Genomic DNA, 7,860 nt, shown 5'->3' with positions numbered 1-7,860 from the left:
GCTTTCGCTTCAGTCCTTCCAATGAATATTCAGGACTGATTTCCTTTAGGATTGACTAGTTGCTCTCCTTGCAGTCCAAGGGACTCTCAAGAGTCTTCTCCCAACACCACAGTTCAAAAGCATCAATTCTTCCATGCTTAGCTTTCTTCGTAGTCCAACTCTCACATCCATACATGACTGCTGGAAAAATCATAGCTTTGACGAGATGAACCTTTGTTGGCAAAATAACATCTCTGATTTTTAATATGCTCTCTAGGTTGGTCATAGATTTTCTTCCAAGAAGCAAACATCTTTTAATTTCATGGCTGCAGTCACCATCTGCAGTGATTTTCAGTTCAGTTCAGTTCAGTCACTCAGTCGTGTCTGACTCTTTGCGACCCCATGAACTGCAGCACGCCAGGCCTCTCTGTCCATCACCAACTCCCGGAGTTCACTCAGACTCATGTCCATCGAGTCAGTGATGCCATCCAGCCATCTCACCCTCTGTCGTCCCCTTCTCCTCCTGCCCCCCATCCCTCCCAGCATCAGAGTCTTTTCCAATGAGTCAACTCTTCGCATGAGGTGGCCAAAGTACTGGAGTTTCAGCTTTAGGATCATTCCCTCCAAAGAAATCCCAGGGCTGATCTCCTTCAGAATGGACTGGTTGGATCTCCTTGCAGTCCTAGGGACTCTCAAGAGTCTTCTCCAACACCACAGTTCAAAAGCATCAATTCTTTGGCACTCAGCTTTCTTCACAGTCCAACTCTCACATCCATACATGACCACTTGAAAAACCATAGCCTTGACTAGATGGACCTTTGTTGGCAAAGTGATGTCTCTGCTTTTGAATATGCTATTTAGGTTGGTCATAACTTTTCTTCCAAGGAGTAAGCGTCTTTTAATTTCATGGCTGCAATCACCATCTGCAGTGATTTTGGAGCCCCCCAAAATAAAATCTGATACTGTTTCCACTGTTTCCCCATCTATTTCCCATGAAGTGATGGGACCAGATGCCATGATCTTCATTTTCTGAATGTTGAGCTTTTAGCCGCCCACCCCAAAAAAGTCTCTCACTGTTTCTGGCCAACCCAATAAATAGTACATACTAAAGATACTGAAACTCAATCAACAATGAATCTTAAATTCAGAGTTAATGACTGAGTCATGTCTCTTTTCTAACAAGGTTTAACTGTCTTAAGAAAAAAAACAAATACCCCCCCACCCCCACCCCCACCAAATAACAAGCCTGGAGCCACCACAGAGTCATATTAGGTCGGTTGTTAGTCAACAGTGTTGAAAAGCCAGACATGTCAGAATGGTCCCTAAATCTCCAGTTATTTATAGCAAGTATTTTAACATGGGGAGATAAAAAGGACAGATTGTCTTCAGACGTCTGAGACCAGTAAAGGGCCTTTTTGACTCCTTCTCTTTCTGAATGCTTAGAAAAGAAAAACCCCACTGTGAACTGATGAATGGGGTGGGGGGGATAGACATTTTGGTGATTTTGATCTCCATTTTGCTGAGTAGGAATAAGAGGGAATTCTGAGGTGCTCTGAATGTTAAAAAGAGAAAGAGGGAAAGAAAGAATGAAAAAGAAATGAGGGAACAAAGAAGAGTAAAAAGTTTCCAGACTTTTCACAGTCACTTAAATATTGGATCGCAAAATAAATAAAAATAATGGCCCAAACTTCCACATTATGAAGGCTTGTAGTTTCAGAGCTATAGGGCTTTGTAATCATAAAGATATTAGAGATTTGGAACCAGTATAACCACAAAGTTTATGAAATTTTGGAAAGTAACTTTTTCTTTACATATTTCTGATCACTAAAACTAATCCTTTTAAAAGATATTACCTGGGTTCTTTCTCTGAACATTAACTGTATTTTTTTGTTATAGAGATAGCTTAAGTAGCAGATGATGGGGAAAAATCTTCCTGACATTGGTCATGGCAATGATTTTTTTGATATGGCACTCAAAGTACAGGCTGCAAAAGCAAAAACAGGTAAATGAGACTACATCAAACTGAAAAGCTTCTGCACAGGAAAGGAAATCATCAACAAAATGAAAAGACAGCCTACGGAGTGGGAGAAAATATTTGCAAACCACAGATCTGATAAGGGATTAATATCAAATATATAAGGAACTCAGGCAATTTAATAGCAAAAACAATAACAACAAAAAGCACTCCAAATCATCGGATTAAAGATAGGGCATAGAACCTCCAAACAAAGACATACAAAAGGCCAATAGGTATATAAAGAGGCACTCAACATCACTAATTATCAGGGAAGTGTATATCAAAGCCACAGTGAGATATACCTATCAGGGTAAGTTTTATCAAAAAGGAAAAAAAAAAAAAGTGTTGGCAACAGTGTGGAGAAAACAATACCCTTGTGTGGGGATGTAAATTTGTGCAGCCATTATGGAAAACAGTATAGAGGTTCCTCAAAAAACAGAACCATCACATGATTCAACAATCCTACTACTTGGTATATATCCAAAGGAAATGAAATCACTATCTTGAAGATAGATCTGCACTCCCACGTTTATTGAAGCATTACTTACCAGAGCCAAGATACGGAAACAAGCTAAGTGTCCATCTACCGATGAATGGATCAAGAAAGTGGGGCACATAAACACAACGGAATATGATTCAGCTGTATGAAATAAGGAAACCCTGCCATTTGAGACAGTGTTGGACAGGGAGGCCTGGAGTGCTGCGATTCATGGGGTCACAAAGAGTCAGACACGACTGAGCGACTGAACTGAACTGAACTGATGAACTTGGAGAGCACTGCTGCTGCCGCCAAGTCGCTTCAGTCATGTCCGACTCTGTGCGACCCCGTGGAGTGCAGCCTACCAGGCTTCTCTGTCCATGGGATTCTCCAGGCAAGAACACTGGAGTGGGTTGCCATTTCCTTCTCCAAGGAGGGCACTATGGTAAGTGAAATAAGCTAGACGGAAAAAGACAAATAGTGTGTAATCTCGTTCATACGTGGAATTAAAAAAAAAAACTCATACAAAGTAGAAATAGTAGTAACCAGGGGCTGGGGAGTGGAGAACATGGGTAGCTGTTGATCGAAGGGTACACGCTTTCAGTTACAGGATAAATGAGTTCTGGAGATCTAATGCAGAGCACGGTGCACAGTGAAAGTGCTGTATTGTATATAAACACTCGCTAAGAAAATAGATTTTAAGTGATCTTACTACATACATCAAAAAAACAGAGGTAACTATGAGGTGATGGAAGCGTTCATTAATTTGACTGTGGCACTCATTTCAGAATGTATATATGTCTACAGGCAGAAGGAGAAGTGCGGAAATAATCCTGACTTATGTGGAAGAGGAAAGGTTATCTCCAGTTAACTTTTAAAAACCACCTATGTCCTACTTTTAAGCCCTACTTATCTGGGCTTCCCTGATGACTCAGTGGTAAAGAATCCACATGCCAAAGCAGGAGACATGGGTTTTATTCCTGGGTCAGGTAGATCCTCTGGAGAAGGAAATGGCAACCCACTCCAGTATTCTTGCCTGGGAAAGCCTATGGACAGAGGAGCCTGGCAGGATCCATGCAGTCGCAGAGTCTAACATGACTTAAGTGACTAAGCAACAACATCAATGAACTTATCCACAGGACAGCTCTGCATAATGAATTCTAGAATGTGGTTAGTGTCAGTTCAGCTGTGGATGGAGGAAGCAATCTTCACCAAACTTAACTGATAATGGCTGTGAACTTGTCATGGTGGCTGGTCTAAGCTCAGTCGTGTCTGACTCTTTGCGACCCCATAAATAGCAGCACACCAGGCCTCCCTGTCCATCACCAACTCCCGGAGTTCACTCAGACTCATGTCCATCGAGTCAGTGATGCCATCCAGTCATCTCATCCTCTGTCGTCCCCTTCTCCTCCTGCCCCCAATCCCTCCCAGTATCAGAGTCTTTTCCAATGAGTCAACTCTTCGCATGAGGTGGCCAAAGCATTGGAGTTTCAGCTTTAGCCTCAGTCCTTCCAATGAACACTCAGGACTGATCTCCTTCAGAATGGACTGATTGGATCTCCTTGCAGTCCAAGGGACTCTGAAGCGTCTTCTCCAACACCACAGTTCAAAAGCAGAGGTAAAGGAACAAGAAAGCCCATTTTTAGTTACTTAACTCCAAAATCGGATGCCAGGCTCAAGTGCCGCCTTCAGGTCTCAGTGGAGTATTTCCAAGTCTACTTTGGGGATTGAAACCGTGGTCACTCAAGAAACACTGGTCATGGCCTTGGTGCTAGACCACAGGCATGTGCCATCGTTCACTCAGCTGTCAGAGCAGGCTGATAATTTGAGACCAAGCAGTTGGTGACATTCCCTCTTCACATACCAGCTGCTTCTAGCAGGAGAGTGCACATCTCAGCCAACGAAAACATTTCTTGGTGCTTCCGTAGACCTTGAGAGCACCCACTGGCTTGGTGGGGAGCAATTGGTATGATTGGGAACCCAATCCAAGGAAGGTTCTGGGAAGACCCCATTCTGGACCTCTAGAAGCAGCTGCCTTCACACCACTGATGAGAGGAGGCAAACAAGGCCAGCGCGCATGTGTCATCTGCCTCCATCAGTCAGTGGGAGGGAAGCCAGTTAATGCTTTTTTTTTTTACAGCTCTTCGTGGAAATCAATTAGCACATTGCCACACTTAGATAGCAGCACCTAGGCAGAGGATCAGCAGGCTTTCCCAACAGCCTTTTCATTAAGGAGACATATTTTAAGTCCATCCCACTTTCAGTCTCTGCAGCATAATGTGACTCTGCAGACACACAGTCAATTTCAGTCTGACCTAATCTCTTTTTTTTTTAATATTCATAAACATCTTAAGGCTCTGGCTCACTGGGCCTAGGCACTGAATGAGCAGGAAGACATGATGTGAGGACAATGGGGATGCGGGCGAGAGAAGGGCGGAAGATGCGTTGCTCATAGGAAACGCAAAGCTCTCACGTCCAAAGAATTTCCTTCATTTTTTTTTTCCATGTCGCTCCCTTGAGGTTATGCAGCTGGATATTCTCAGAGCTGAGAGCAGACAGGCTCACCATAAGCTATTCCTTCTACCTTCTGATATTTCCAGGCCCTCTGCGATGATGGTGGTCTCAGGACCCAGTTAGTCCTCAAACCAAAGCAGATGCCCGGGTGCGGTGTCTGATCTCACCCTCTTGGAAGGCAGCAAGATGAAAGCACATGTGGAATTTTGGCTGCCACTGATCTTACTTCCTCCTTGACAGACAGTTCTCCTTTTTTTTTTTTTGTAAAATAAGCCAGGAGTAATAGAGCTTTGACAAATGACAGAGAATGGAATGCATTTCTCAATTAATTAATGGCAGGTATTTTGAGAAAGAATACCTAATCAACACCTAACTCCCAGTTCTTCTGGTGTGGGACATCCTGAAAGCATTTAAATAACTGCCACATAGTTTATTACAAACCTAGTGAATTGTTTTGATCTTTCCTGTCAGATTAGAGGAAGTTTCAGACTAAGAATAACAAGTATAGCATTTAGTCCTACTCTGTATGTTATCCTCATTTACAGATGTGAAAACTGAGCTACAGTACAGTTGAATAACTTGGCTTAGTGAGTTAGGCCACACAGCTAGGGACACATACCTCTTCATGGGTAAGAAAGTGCAATTAAAAGCAGTGATCAATTTTTGACACTTTAACAAGCAGTGATCGATTAAAATCATAAAATTCTCTGCATTTTCCTTGATATTTGAAAGAAAAATCTGTGCTTTCCCTGAGGGGCAGCTGCTACAAGGTCTTATAAGATATGACTTACAATTTTTCAGCTTTACAGTGGTGCTAAAGAAATACACATTCAGTAACAACTGTACCTGAAATTTTGAATTTTGATCTTTTTCTTGGGCTAGCAACATGTGGTATGACACTCTCTCATGATGCTGGGCCATGGCTCCCAGTAAGCCATCTGATCATGGGCAAAAACAACCAATACACTTAGAAGCATTCTCTACCCACACAACCATTCTGGTTTTCAATCTAATACAGTATTCAGTAAATTACATGAGACATTCAACACTTTAAAATAGGCTTTGTGTTAGATGATTTAGCCAAACTGTGAAAGTGTTAGTCGCTCCATCATGTCTGACTCTATGCAGCCCCATAGACTGCAGCCTGCCAGGCTCCTCTGTCCATGGAATTCTCCAGGCATGAATACTGGAGTGGGTAGCCATTCCCTTCTCCAGGGGATCTTCTCGATCCAGGGATTGAACTCAGGTCTCCTGCACTGTGGGTAGATTCTTTACCATCTGAGCCACAAGGAAGGCTAATATAAATATTCTAACCACATGTAACATCAGTTCAGTTCAGTTGCTCAGTTGTGTCCAATTCTTTGCAAACCCATGGACTGCAGCACGCCAGGCCTCCCTGTTCAAATCCTAGAGCTTGCTCAAATCCATGTCCATCAAGTTGATGATGTCATCCAACCATCTCATCCTCTGTTTTCCTTTCTCCTCTTGCCTTCAATCTTTCCCAGCATCAGGGTCTTTCCAATGAGTCAGTTCTTCACATAAAGTGACCAAAGTATTGGAGTTTCAGGTTGAGCATCAGTCCTTCCAACTAACAGTCAGGACTGACTTCCTTTAGGATGGACTGATTGTATCTTCTTGCAGTCCAAGGGACTCTCAAGAGTCATCTCGAACACCACAGTTCAAAAGCATAAATTCTTCAGCTCTCAGCTTTCTTTATGTAACATAGGCTGGGCTAAGCTCTGATGTTCCACAGGTTAGTTGTACTCAATGCATTTTTGATTTCCAGTGTTTTCAACTTACGATGAGTTTATTTGGCCATAACCCCATCCTAAGTCAAGAAAGATCTGTATATGCAATAAGTTAAGTTGAAATTGCTTCAAACACACCAAAGAAATCATTAAAACGCAAAAAAGGTTCTGGAAGAGGGGAAAACATTCTCCTGTAGTCAGTGAAGCAGAGCATAAAAGCACATTTACAGATTGACTACAATTTATGGAAAGAGAAAATATGTAAAGTAGCATGAAAAAATGTTAAATTATAATTGTGTTATTGTGGTAGAATATCAGGTGAAATTTTGTTTTTTTACTGCTCATTCTACAACTTCTGGATGTACTGTTTTTGTAATTAACAGCAATGCATTAAAGATAAATTATGGAAGCCCAACCTTTTTCTGCACAAGATGGCTGCTGATATTATAGTAGTTTAGCTCAATCTACATTCAGATTAATCTTTAAGATATTTTACCTCCAATCAAGGAGTTGGGAAATTTTTCCCTTAAGAAGAAAGACCACAGCCTTTATGTTCATTTTGTTCAGCCATTAGTTAAGACAAGGGAAAACAAAATACCAGGTTATCAATTACGAAGGATATTTATTTAAAAAATCAAAGTCCCTGCTTTCAAAGTGGTTAGAGTCTAATGAAAGACAAGTTAAACTCAGCCATGGAATTGGCACTCAGTATTTTCAGACTGCATGCTAATTTCAAATAAAGGAGAATAAATATACATACATATTTTTCATAAGTCTTTCCCATTAAAAAAAATACCATTTTTGCCAAGGGAAACTAAATGAAAGGAAATGGTTTGGGATTGACTCAAAACTGAATATTTGAATTCTAATTTGGTTCTAAAGTCAGGGGAAAAAAGTCTGCTTTCCTGGTATAATACTTTTAAAGCAAACGGAATTCATCATGCATGAAAAACTAATCTCTGACCTTTAATGGTAATTTTAGAGATTGAAAAAAGTTTCAAACACTCAGTTGTGCAAAGGAAACAGAAATTTGCTCACAGTCTGTAGACACCACTTCAGCTGACAGTAATTTTCCATTGATGGGGAGAAAATCACGGAAATTACATGACTATGGCTGGCTTTAG

The 7,860-nt window shown here is 41.3% G+C and overlaps 1 protein-coding gene across 5 annotated transcripts in view; it reads right to left on the bottom strand.

The window, feature by feature from the left end:
* The window catches only part of PDE4D (phosphodiesterase 4D), a 1,572,172-nt gene that overhangs the window by 328,506 nt on the left and 1,235,806 nt on the right, over window positions 1-7,860 (bottom strand). The gene's annotated exons all lie outside the window — the stretch shown is intronic.

The sequence above is a fragment of the Bos indicus x Bos taurus genome, chromosome 20 (assembly GCF_003369695.1).
Source record: "Bos indicus x Bos taurus breed Angus x Brahman F1 hybrid chromosome 20, Bos_hybrid_MaternalHap_v2.0, whole genome shotgun sequence".
Lineage (NCBI taxonomy): Eukaryota > Metazoa > Chordata > Mammalia > Artiodactyla > Bovidae > Bos > Bos indicus x Bos taurus.
This window is presented reverse-complemented; position numbering and strand designations above follow the sequence as displayed.